The following is a 13,399-nucleotide window of genomic DNA, read 5'->3' on the forward strand; positions in this document are numbered from 1 at the left end:
CTCTTTCCTGGGGGGGTCTCTCCAAGTACCGCCCCAGACATCTTGTATTCGTGTGTAAGATTTTTGTTACTGACATGCATTACCTTACACTTATCCATGTTGAACTTCATTTGCCATGTCACGGCCCATTTCTTGAGCATGTTTATGTCACGTTGCAGGTCTTCGCAATCCTCCTGCATCTTCACTACTCTGAATAGCTTCATATCGTCTGCAAATTTAATCACCTCACTCGTCGTTTATAAATTTGTTGAAGAGCACATGAGGTAAAGTTAGGTAGAGAAAAAGAAAAAAAAAGTTAACCTCCAAAATAGAAGATGATTCTCATGCATCGAATGCATCCTTGATTAAGAACATTTTCAGGAAGATAAAGGGGGCACACCAGCCCTACTGTGGCTTGTAACTGTTTTTGTCATGCCCATTCTCTTTTGATTCTGTAATAAACTATTGATATATATAAAAAAATAATATTTTGAGCTTAGATTTAAAGTTTATAACAGAAGATTCTAGTCTGAGATCCTGAGGCATGGTGTTCCATAGCTGAGGGGCCATAACAGACAAAATCGTTTTGTGTGTAGTATCTGGTGGATTAATGGAATTGCTAAGAGATTTCGTGAGTTTGGTCGTAATAATCTTGATGAGGTATATGGAATGAGAATTTTGTCAACAAAAGTGAGAGAATGCTCAATTCTAGTTTTAAAGGTGAGAAGTAGGATTTTATAGTTTATGTGATGCTGAATAGACAGCCAATGTGCCTTTCAGAGAAGGGGGGGTCAAATAGTCAAATTTTTTAGCTTTGAAAATAATTTTTACTGCTATGTTCTGGAGAATTTGTTGTCAATGAAGTTCCTTCTGTGTTATACTCTGATAAAGGGAGTTGCAATGGTCTAAGTCCACTCTTGACTCTACAAAGGCATTGCAAAGGTCATCCAGCAAAGCCACCAAAACTTCCCTAAGTTCTTTCAGTACCCTTGGATACATGTCATCTGGCCCAATTCTATGCCCACCTTTAGTTTAGATCAGGGATGTCAAAGTCCCTCCTTGAAGGCCGCAATCCAGTCGGGTTTTGGGGATCTTCCCAATGAATATGCATGAGATCTATTAGCATACAATGAAAAGCAGTGCTTGCAAATAGATCTCATGCATATTCATTGGGGAAATCCTGAAAATCCGACTGGATTGAGAGATTCCAGAATTTTATTTTATTTTTTAAAATTCCCTTCATAAGTATACACTAGAATAGATGACATGTACGTTGTGTACACAAGAGTCTGTCAATGTTATGAGCATCTGTGTGCTTAAGGATACAACTGCCCAGACAAGCATCATTCTTTTATGTGATTGATTCTTGATAACTAACAGCAAGTTTAGTTTTAATTTTTTTATGCAGTAGTTATCCTAACTTGAGCAACAAAGAAATCAAGGCTTTGTTACCATTTGGATCCTCTTATCTTTGCGAACTTGGATTTCAACTCTGACAGAAATTATTTTTTTTAAAAAAAAAGAGAACTGCAGGTAGTGGATGATGAAATGCAACTATTGAGCTACATTTTGAGTTAATTTGCATTCAAAAACAAGCAAATCCATTGCATTGATTACAATTCTATTCAATCTACTTTAGTTTCACCGTTGTTACAATTACCCATACATAGCTTAAAGAACTAGCTTAAAGAACTTAAATACGGTAATTCTCAAATTTAATTTTTTTGTTGGTTTTACAATTTTATAAGTTCAGTTATAATGTGCCACAAAAAAACATTTGCTCCGTTTAGTGTGCCGGAGCCAAAAAAAAAGGTTTGAGAGACACTGGCTTATTCAATGCTGCACCATGTGTAGGTACCAGCATTGAACATTTAGACCTGACTGGATAGTAAGTAGGTGCCAGGATTTATGGGGCCTGGCTGATATTCTACTGGGCATCCGCATAAGACTCTTTTGTGGGTGCCTGGCTGTACCAACATAAAGGTGACACCTGCAGGTATGAGGGCTGTTGGGGTAGTATACAGTTGGGTACAGTAGGTTTTGGGTGAGTTTGGGAGAATTCACCATATAATGTAAGAAGCTTATGGTGAGATGTGTACATGGGACCTTGTATGTGAAGTTCACAGCAGTGCCCTCTAGGTTGCTCCACTGATCTGCTGGGATATTTGTGTGGCCAGCCTTCTAAGAAAGCTGGCCCGCTCCTATGTCCCAAAGGCTGTTTTTATATGTTTTTCATTTAGGGCCTCTTTTACAAAGCCATATAGCGCGGGCTGCTGCGGTAATGGCCCCGGAGCCCATAGAGATTTAAAGGGCTTTGGGGCTGTTGCCATGCGGCAGCCACTAGCGTGGCTTTGTAAAAGAGCGGGATAGACTTTTTTTTTTTTTTTTTTAATGATTCAAAAAGAGAGACATGTCAAAGACAAACACATCTAAGAAACGGCAATTTTTGCAACAAAACAGACATTTTTCTGGTTTGAAACTGGTCATTTTCTCTACCGGATTTTTGGATGTTTTCTGCAAAACATTTAGGGCTCCTTTTACGAAGGTGCGCTACCGGTTTTAGCGCACGCAGAGTAGCGTGCGCTATCTGAAAATCTACCGCCTGCTTAAAAGGAGGTGGTAGCGGCTAGTGCACGCGGCACTTTAGCGCATGCTATTCCGCGCGTTAAGGCCCTAACACACCTTCGTAAAAGGAGCCCTTAAACTCGGTTTAGATGTTTTGCAGAAAATGCCCCTCTAGGTTTAGATGTCATATTGAAAATGCTCCTCTGTATTAACTGGCTAACCTTTAACTATATGTTTATTCATGCTTTAAAAAAATGTAGTAGAGGAGAGACTTCCCTGTTACAAATTTGACTTTCTTCATTAATTGGGATGAAACAAACATAAAAGAACATATACAGTACTCCCCCGAGATTTGCGGGGATTCCGTTCCAGGAACCCCTGTGAATCTCGAAAAACCACGAATAAGGTTTTTTATGTGGGAGCCTTAAGAGGGCAGTGGGAGAGGGCAGCAGGAGAGCAGCCAGAGTGTCGCGAGTGCAGGAAATCACTTGCGTTATGCTCCGACCGCCTCTTCCTGCACTAAGTTGGGCCTTATCCAATCAGGAGCTGCTTTGACATGCAGCTCCTGATTGGATAAGGCCCAACTTAGTGCAGGAAGAGGCGGTTGTAGCGTACCGTGAGTGATTTCCTGCACTCATGGTGCTCCGGCTGCTCTCTCCTACCTCTCCCACTGCCCTCTCCTTGTTGGCAGTTCGCGGTCAGAAAATACCGCGAATGACCGGGACCGCGAACCATCGGAGGAACACTGTACCTACTTTTACAAAACTGTGGTAGCTGCTGCGGTAATTGCTCCGACGCCCATAAGGATTTAATAGACATCGGAGTGTTTGCCATGCGGAAGCTGCTACCACATGATGCTGAAACAGAAGCAGTAAAACAGATGAAATGGAAGAAATAAATAGAGGCATGCTCCTTCATCTTATCTAAATTCCATTGTGCATGCAAGAATTAGCATACATGGCTGCAAGGTAAAGAATGGATGTTCTGTTCTGAATTCTTGGTTTTAATCATATCCTTAGTATAATTGTATTCTATTATTACACTGATATGTTATACTGTTTCTGCTTTATTTGATTTTCTACTTTATTCATTTAGGATTTAGTTTACCTAGAGTCAAAATTTAGAAGATAAATAGAGCTGTTAAATATTCAGTGACTTTGTAAACAGAAAATAATCACATCTTAGCTTTAAAGAGTTGACCCCGAGGAATAGAATATATTTGGGGGGAAGGGGGAGACATAACATGCATTTTTATGGATTTTTAAAAGCACCCAAAGAAAATAGTGTACATATTATCAGTTTCCTTGCACCATAGGTAAGGACTCATAATATCTTTACCAGGAGAAGGAGTTTCTGATTGCGAGAACAGAGTGTAGTTGATGAGAAAGGACTGAACTACGTATATGCTGAGGATGATACCTTGGGAAGTGATACGATTGTTCTCTTGGATATGATGTGGAGGGGAATTTTAGATATGACAGACCCCTACATACACCCCCAGTGATCACTGACCGCCCCCAGTGATCCTCCTCCCCAGGAATCGCTGACACACACACATACACACACCTCCAGAACATCAGCACATGGCATAGGAAACCCTAGTAGAGCTGCACAGAAGGGGATTAAGTAGTCTGGGGTGTGGACTAGTGAACTATAGAGAGGAGGACCCATAAGCCACTCTGACCACTGCATTCATGGTAAAAAAAAAAAAAATGCACCCATCACCCCACGCCTACTGTACTGCTATATAGGTGACACCTGTAGCTATAAGGGCTATTGGGGTGGTAGACAGGTGGGTATAGTAGGTCTTGGGAGTGTTTTGGGGGACTCACCATGAACTATAAGGGAGTTGTGATGAGATGTTTATGCGGCACTCTTTTTGTGAAGTTCACAGCAGTGCCCTGGTAAGGTGCCTCACTACTCTGTTGCCATGTCTGGGTGGCCAGTCCATCACTTTGCTGACCTCCTCCCACATCCAAAAGGTCTTTTACTAGGCATTTTGGGCTTGGACGATTATTTGGATGAGAATGTGGTATAAAGATAGACGACTTAGCAGTCTGGACGATCAAACGGCTGGACGTAGAAGTAGGTCATTCTTGGAAAAAAAAAATATTTTGCAAGTATTTTTCAAGAATGGACTGTGGACACTGCCAACTTTGGACGACTAGTGCCTTAGACCCAAAACGGACTTAGACTTTTTTTTTTCTTATTATTATGCTGCTCCACTTGTTTCCGAGGCTGATGTGTACAATCCTTTCCCCACATGCTTCTCTGTTCTGGTTGACGTTATGTGGAGTAGCTTTTTCATTTTTCTTGTGGATTGTATTACATCCTTCAATGGTCATCTGATCAGTTTGGGTACCTTCTTGCCACTTATTCGTTGTTAAAACAGGTCTAGCCCCAAATGTCCAAATTGTGCCCAGGACATATTCTAAAATGTTTGATTATAATAATAATAATAACTATTTTTATATAACGCCATACCACAAACAGTTCTAAGCGGTTTACAAGGGAAGAGACTGTATAAAGACAGCGACTTTACAGAGAACTTTCAAAATTACATTGGCCTGCTAAGTTTAGTCAGGTTTATCTAGAAGTGTTTTGGAAGTACATCAAGGTTGAAGTGGGGTCAAAGAAATTTGTCAGAGATAAGTTTTTATTGACTTTCTAAACGTTTGGTACGAAAATGCATTTGAGATGAAGTTGGTTAAACATTTGCTCCATTTGGATTATGGCATAAAAATGTCCAGGTCATAAGCCCATCCTAGTATGCCCCTGTGAGATTTAGATATATTTTCTACGACTGCCAAACTGCTGTAGCCTGATGATTCCGAGGCTTCTGCTCAGCGTCAGTCATTCCTGAAGAAGGGGGAGTGTTCCCCCGAAACGGAGTCCCGTAGGACGTTTAGTGACCTGCTGGCTGCTTGTTTCAGAGAAGCTAAGTACCTTCCTTTGGCTTTATTTGGTCGAAATTGGACACTTGAACTTTCTTGTTAGCCCCCCTGGATCAGGGGTAGAGACTACTTGTAGTGAGTGTGCTTTGATTTTGTTTGCACCCTTCAGCACTTTTTGTGTTATTTATCACTTAAATTCACGGAGAGCCCGGGGATGTTTCACAGTTGACACCTTTCTGGGTGTAAGCCAGTGGCAGCCGTTACCTCTGGGGGTCCGGAGGAGGGCTGTGTGACCGAGGGCTCTCTAAAACATTCACACAATTATTTTAGGTGGAGTGGTAATTCTTTTGCTACTACAGGCAGTCTCTCCCCCTGATCTCAGTTTCCTTCTTGGGGCTTGGGAGATTTTTTTGCTTTCACTTTAAGTCGGCACTTAGACATCCTAATCGCTGGAACATACAAGTGCAGATTTTCAAAACCATTTTCTGGGCATCTAGCGAGATATTTTGTCTTCTGTTGGTCCAGAGTTCAAGGGGGCATGTTATGGCATGTTTTGGATAGGCTGTGGGCATGCTAAACTTAGATGTCTTGTGTGGTTAATCAAACCTTTCCCAAGATGTCCTGGATGGCACTTAGATATTTTGGGCTAGAGCTCTTTTGGAAGCGTTTAAGTGCCAAAAAGGTACCCGAACTGACCAGATGACCACTGGTGGGATTAAGTAATAACCCCCCTACACTCCCTTAGTGGTCAATGACCTCCCTCCCACCCCCAAAAGATCTGAATGAAACAGTACATACCTGTCTCTGGAACAGCAGCATCTGGTATGGGAAATCCTTATAGGGCATCACGCAGGTGTCTTAAGTATTTTTATTTCTTTTAGTATTTATATACCACTTATTACCTAAGTGGTTTACATTCAGGTACTCAAGCATTTTACCCTATCCGTCCTGGTGGGCTCACACTATATATAATGTACCTGGGGCAATGGAGGATTAAGTGACTTGCCCAAGGTCACAAGGAGCAGCTTGGCCAATCAGGGACTTACTTAGCCTACTCATTAAGGAAGTCCCTGATTGGCTCAGGTGCCTCAGGCCCCTCCCAAGGGAGGAGCCTGAGGCACCTGAGCCAATCAGGGCCTTAGGCTCCTCCCCATGCATCACATGATATACCAGGGCAGGGCTTAAGTCATGTCGCTGGAGGCTTAGGAGCAGGAGGGACTGATCAACCCTCCTGCTCCCTTACAGGTACGGAGGAGGAGAACAAGAATAGGGAGGGGGCATTAGGTGGCAGGAGGGAGTTGGCATCCCTCCTGCCGTTTGTTTGTTTTTGGGTGGGGGAGACGGCCCAATGGCAAGAGAGAGTGGGAATCCCTCTTGCCATAATTTTGAAGCAGCAGCGGGCATTGGCAGGGGGCATTTTTTGGGTTCAGGGAGGGAGGGGGAGGGGGTACTTTGTTGGGAGGGGGGCAAAAAAAGATAGTGAATCAATCGCTGTTTTAAAATCAGCCAGGAATCGGCCAACAGCAATTGAATCGCTATCTTTAGTGAATCTGGGCCATAGTGAGTACTAGGCAGACAGTGGTAGTCATTAGCCACAAACTCTGAAAAAAGCTGTAAAGTACACAGATCTGTCTCAGATAAAGAGATGTATGATCTTTGAGTGATTTTTTGACACCTTCCTCCATTTCAACAAAAGGATTATTTTCTTTTTACTGAAGCACAGCAGCATGAATGTGATATTTTTTTTCTGTCTGAAAGCCTGAGAGAAAGGTTACCCTGCCCCTCATCCTTTGCTGTCTCTTCCTGCTGACATCATCACCTATAAGATTTAGATGTCATGCAGGTATAGGTATATAAGCTATTTGTCAAGAAGTTTCAATGTGGTTGGCTAAAGTGCCTGTTGCTTGCCCCCTTCTCATCCATCACCATCCCTAAAGGGCTGTGGATTTAATATACCGACTTTCTGTGGTACAACCAAAGTGGTTTACATTTATTACATATGATAGCTCCAAATATGTCTTGTGCTGAAAACAAATGAAACCAATGGCAATTCTGTTAAAATTATGGTTCTATTCATTCAGCTTGACAGAGGCAAAATGAACTGAAAATGCTCCTATTTGTCACATTTTCTCATCCATGCACAACCCTAATAATTCACCAGCTTACTCCGTAAGCTGACCCTGTGCATATCAGTCTACAGTTTGTGCAGAAGATTTTTCAGTGTGCTATAAAGTTGATGCAGCAGCTTAAATGATGGTATTAACCTTTGACAAGCAATAATCTGCAAATAACTGACTGCTCGGTCCAATAGAAGCACTGGTGCAGTCAGACGATATTAGCAGTGGTTTCATAGTTACAGAAAATTGTTTTGGGTGATTAGCAGCATCACTAATCCTCCTTGGGGAAAAAAAAATGCTTTATTAGCACTATTGACTTGGTTGTGATAGAAATTCTTACTCTTCAAGGAGAGTGCTTTCCTCCAATACCTCTTAGTTATTTGAAAGCTATTTTTGTCTGCAGTCTACCGAGTACAAGGGGTCAACAACAGCAAACGTGCACTTATCTTTATGTTCTGCGGGTCATTGAATTACAAGTATCACATGAGTGCTGTTCTAAGAACATACCTTAGTTCTAATGGCATTGTCTAAAAATGTCTCCCTCGAGGTCACCTAATGAGATTCCTCTATATGAACGGGTCATTGATTTTCTTTTTTTTAATCTTTACATCATACAAAGATAGGATAGTAAACTGTTATATCAGCAAACTATTCCCCCTTTTACAAAGCCATACTGCAATGGCACTGAAGCCCATTACGAGGGGGTGCTGAAAAGTTCTCGGCTCAACCAATCAAAATTCCTAAATTCTGAGCGTTATTTTGCCACTGTAGCTGAAAAAGTGTTATCTTATTTTGTTAAGTGCCAGGTTTCAGGAATGAAATTCTGGTGTCAGGTCAAAAGCGCGTCGGGACAAAGGCGCGCGCAGACAATTGAGCGTAGCGCGGAGGCGCGCGCCGCAGAAAATTACTGTTTTTAGGGCTCCGACGGGGGGGGCGTGGGGGGGATCCCTCCCACTTTACTTAATAGAGATCACTTTACTTAATAGAGATCGCGCCGCGTTGTGGGGGCGTTGTGGGGGGTTTGGGGGGTTGTAACCCCCCACATTTTACTGAAAACTTCACTTTTTTCCTGTTTTTAGGGAAAAAGTTAAGTTTACAGTAAAATGTGGACGGTTACAAACCCCCATAACGCCGGCGCGATCTCTATTAAGTAAACTGGGGGGGCTCCCCAACAAAACCCCCCATCGGAGCCCCTAAAAACTGTAATTTTCTTCAGCGCTCCTTCGTCTTGCGCTCAGTTGTCGGTGCGCGCCTTTGTCTTTTGCGGGGTTGTCTATGAACCGAAATTCTAGGTGTTGACATTCTTTCAGATCATTGATTGGACCATATTCACGTCATTCTCTTCTTGGTTGGGCTTAGAACTTTTCAGTACCCCTTTGTAATTCCCAGTGGGCTTTGGTGAGATTACCGCGTGCCGCTGCAGTAATCAGCTTTGTATCTATATGGCCCTGAAAAACTCATGCAAAAGAACTAAATCCTTTATATGTTATTTTTATGATATTTAACATGTTTATATCATATTATTATCTAAGTTTAATGGCTGCTTGATATTCAAAGCTTCTCCAGCCCAGTTAAATCACTACTGAATGCCTAAGTGCTGATATTCAGCAGCACTTAACTGAATAGTACCACTGGATATCACGACAGACCTTCCATGCACTGTGATCTCTTTTCCGTATTTTCATGGCCCTCTCTCACTTCTGTTTAGCTCCTGGGTGGCAATCCTTACTGCTTTATGGATAATATACAGTTCTTCCATTAACCACTACTATTTCGGTCTTTGCCAGATACTTGTGACTTGGATTGGCCTCTGTGAAGACGAGATACTGGGCTAGATGGACCATTGTTCTGATCCAGTGAGGCTATTTTTATGTTATGTTCTTAAGTGCTGCCTTCAGATTGCTTCATGATAATCATCTGTTCCTGAATTCTTTAAAATGTGAAACCATTCATTTTCCTAATTCTTGTGCCTCTGGTTCTCCATCCTTATTTCAAACCGCTTATTGTAATATCAAGGTTCAGTAAGAGTATTAGGTTTTGTTCTTGTCTCTAAGCTAACTTTTCTAAGCAGTCCATTTATTTATTTACCACATTTACATACCGCATTAACCAAAGCGGTTTACAATAAAACATATATAAGAAAAACATATACAAAACATAAATACAAAAAAAAAAAAATCAATAATACCAATCATACAATACAATCGACAGGTCATTGCAACACTTAAAATCCAACACATACCAACACAAATCAATCACCCACTGGAGAACGCTTGCAGGAACTGATAGGTGTTCAATGATTTCTTGAACTTCTGCATTTAAGGGCTGAAAATAATATAGCAAAATTCAAAATAAAAATGGAAATTTAACTAAAAAAAACCCCTATAACTTATTTAGAAAAACATGTAAATATCTCTCAATCAAAAATCAAATACACAAGTACGTCATCTGTAGAAAGGAGGCAGGACCTCAGACCATATTATTCCCAGATGCAGCACTATGGTCTATTTTGCATTAAGAATTTTACACTGATTCTCTGAAGAAGTTTTGGCGAAACAGGTCCGTCAGAATCAGTTCCTGTGACCACTAAGATAAGTGGTTTTTATATTTATAAATTTTTTGAGGTTTAAACAAACAATTAAATTATAGATAAGTTGCTGTTTTTTGCACAATATTTATTATACTGTGGAATGCTGCACATGCATTGGAGGGGATGGAAGAGGACCGATGATTAAAAACCAATTTGTATTGGTTGGACAGCCATTGGCTGGTATGAGATACAATATGGTCTGAGGTCCGGCCTCCTTTCTACAGATGACCTATTTGTGTATTTGATTTTTGATTGAGAGATATTTATATGTTTTTGAAACTAATATAGTCCAGTCGATCATTCCAAAGCTGTGGATCAAAAATGCTTGAGTTACCTGAATAATTTGTAATCCACATAGAATTGTAGGATATGCAGAATATAAATAAATAAATAAAAACAGAGAACATGCTGGATATTGTCTCAGCATCGTGCACCTGACACAAATCTGATACGATCACTTTCCTCTCAGCCGATCATAGTCTCCGAGCTGGCCAATAGAATTTAATTATCTGAAGCTGTCTCATGAAGACATTGAAAAATCTGTGTGAGAACTTTAAATTGAACTAAGACGTCTAATGGCAACCTGTGAAGCTGCTTCAATTTTGGGGAAATATGAACCAATCGACTCCTTCCCCCCTCCCCCCAGGATTTGCCTCCCTGCAGAGTTTTGAACAAATTGCCATTTCTATAGCATTATTAGACATATGCATAGCTGTACATTAAACATGTAAGATACAATCCCTGCTCAATAGAGCTTAAAATCTAATTAAAACAGATAGGCAGGACAAAAAGGGATTAGGGCATTTCTCACAGAAAGAATGATGGAAACAGACATGGGTCCTTTACATGTGAGTGGGCATTAGGAGTTAAACGCAGCCTTGAAAAAGTGGGCTTTTAGTCTGGATTTAAATACTGCAAGAGATGGAGCATGATGTACTGACTCAGGCAATCTGTTCCAGGCATAAGTTGCAGCAAGATAGAAGGGACGGAGTCTGGAGCTGGCAGTTGAGGAGAAGGGTACAGATGAGAGAGATTTACCCAGTGAACAAAGTTCCTGGAGAGAGGAGAGATACTGAGGAGCTGCAGAATAAATGCACTTGAAAGTCAATAAGAGGAGTTTGAACTGTACAGTATATGGAAATGGATAGGAAGCCAATGAAGTGACTTGAGAAGAGAGGTAATGTGAGCATAATGACACTAGCAGAATATAAGTTGTGCAGCAGAATTTTTAACAGATTGATAGGGAGAGAGAGGTTTAGTGAAAGACCTGTGAGAAGCAAGCTGCAATAATCTAAGCAAGAGGTGATAAGAGTGCAGACAAGGGTTTTGGTAGTGTGCTCAGAAAGGAAAACCCAGATTTTGGTGATATTTTAGAGAAAAAAACAGGCACCTAAATCCAAAACACGCCAATGACCCGCCCCTAACCATGCCCGTTTTTAGGTAGGCGCTTTGAACAAGGTGCCTAACTAATAAAGAATCACGCCTACCAAGGTAGGTACCTGTCAATTCCAATTAATGTCAATTATGAGGTGTTAAATGCCAGTTATTGGTGCCAATTAAGCATATTAATTAAGTTATAATGTTCAATCTTAGATGACTTATTTTTTATATATATTGTGGCGGGGCCAGGGATAAACCTAGCGCTGGCAACCCAGCTCCCGCCCCAGGCGTAGGACGGAGCGCTCCCTGGAGGACTCCCGCTGGATAATTTCAGTAGAATAATTAGCATACACTGCTCTCTTGGTAAAGTTCAAATTTTCCTCTTTATTATCCCCAGTTCACGGCACTGGGGCTCCAGTAGTCCCTCTTGGCTGAGTGGATTTAAAACAAACACCACATCCACAATGCTTCTCTTTTATCATACAGTCCAGCCTGTTGCTCAGGCAGATAAGCCAAAATAAACAAAAACGTTTTCTCTTCAGTTTTACTAATTGTGCCTGTGGATACTTCAGGAAGCTTTTCCCACCTGACCCACCTGAAGTACAATGCCCCCACTACCCTTATGCTCATGGGTAGGGGCTGGGGAACCATCCACCCTTTGCTGACTGGTGTAAGTCCCCTCCCAAAAAGTTCCCCTATTCAGGGTTATGTAATGTCAGATCACTGAATTCCCATTCAGGCTTTTCTGGGAAGCTAATTAGGGTTCCCACCTCCTTCACTCTCTCTGCAAGGCCTATCTCTCGGGCTCTAATTGACTCATTCACACTTTCTTACTGTCCTGAACGCTGCACAGAAATACGTTAATTTTCATTCCCCTCCCTCATTCATACCTTATTGACTGTGATTAGATAGGAGATCCCAGGCTGCTAGACTGCAATCCATTTCACTGCCTTCAGAGACATCTCTCTCTATCTCCATTAGGGACTCTCCGCTCTCTGAGGCTGGATAGGAATTCCCTTCAGTGCCCGTTACTGGCCAGCCCTGCTCTGGAAGCCTTTCTCCTCCCTTGAGCTTCTGCCTAAGAGCCAGAAGTCTGTTAGTTCGGGAGGGCTGTAAGACAGCCGGTTCCCTAGCCCTGGACTGGGAAAGAGAACTCCTAGCTGGCTCCTTCCTGCTCTGCACTGCACATCTCTCTCTAGCAGTTCCTGAATTCCCCCGAGTGTTCCCAGGTGTACTGGTTTTATGCTGCAGGCTCGTTCCCCCTCTCCCTCTGGGTTCGTCTTGCCTGTCAGCTCTGCCCCTTTCCTTAACCCTTCCTGGGCTAGTTTTCTTTACCAGAGGCTTTGCTGGAGAACTGCCCAAGGAGTTATAAAAGGGATTATAGTGCCCTAAACCAGATATTGTGGTTTCTGCCCTTCTCTCTCTGCCTTGCCCTGCCTGTTGCCTCTTCGTGATAGGAACAGGGTTACTGGGCAGCTTCCTGGGCTTAGGAATAGGGGCAGCCCTTTGCATGGCAGGGTTTAAAACCGGGTTTAAACTGGTGACAGGAGCTTCCCTGTCACAATATATATATATATATATATAAATATATGATATGCTCACTTAGAGAATCAACAGTAATACCAATAATATTTTTACTCTAAGGTCTCCTTTTACAAAGGTGCACTAGCGTTTTTAACGCACGCACCGGATTAGTGGCTAGCGCATGTGGCAATTTAGCATGCGCTATTCTGCGTGTTAAGGCCCTAGCACGCCTTTGTAAAAGGAGCCCTAAGCTTCAGAGCCTCAGCGGCACCACTCCACCACTCAAATAAACTTTCATAGCGGTGAGCTTGAAGCTGGTATGAATGACTAGTAAACTTAGGGCTCCTTTT

Source organism: Geotrypetes seraphini, chromosome 2 (assembly GCF_902459505.1).
Source record: "Geotrypetes seraphini chromosome 2, aGeoSer1.1, whole genome shotgun sequence".
NCBI lineage: Eukaryota > Metazoa > Chordata > Amphibia > Gymnophiona > Dermophiidae > Geotrypetes > Geotrypetes seraphini.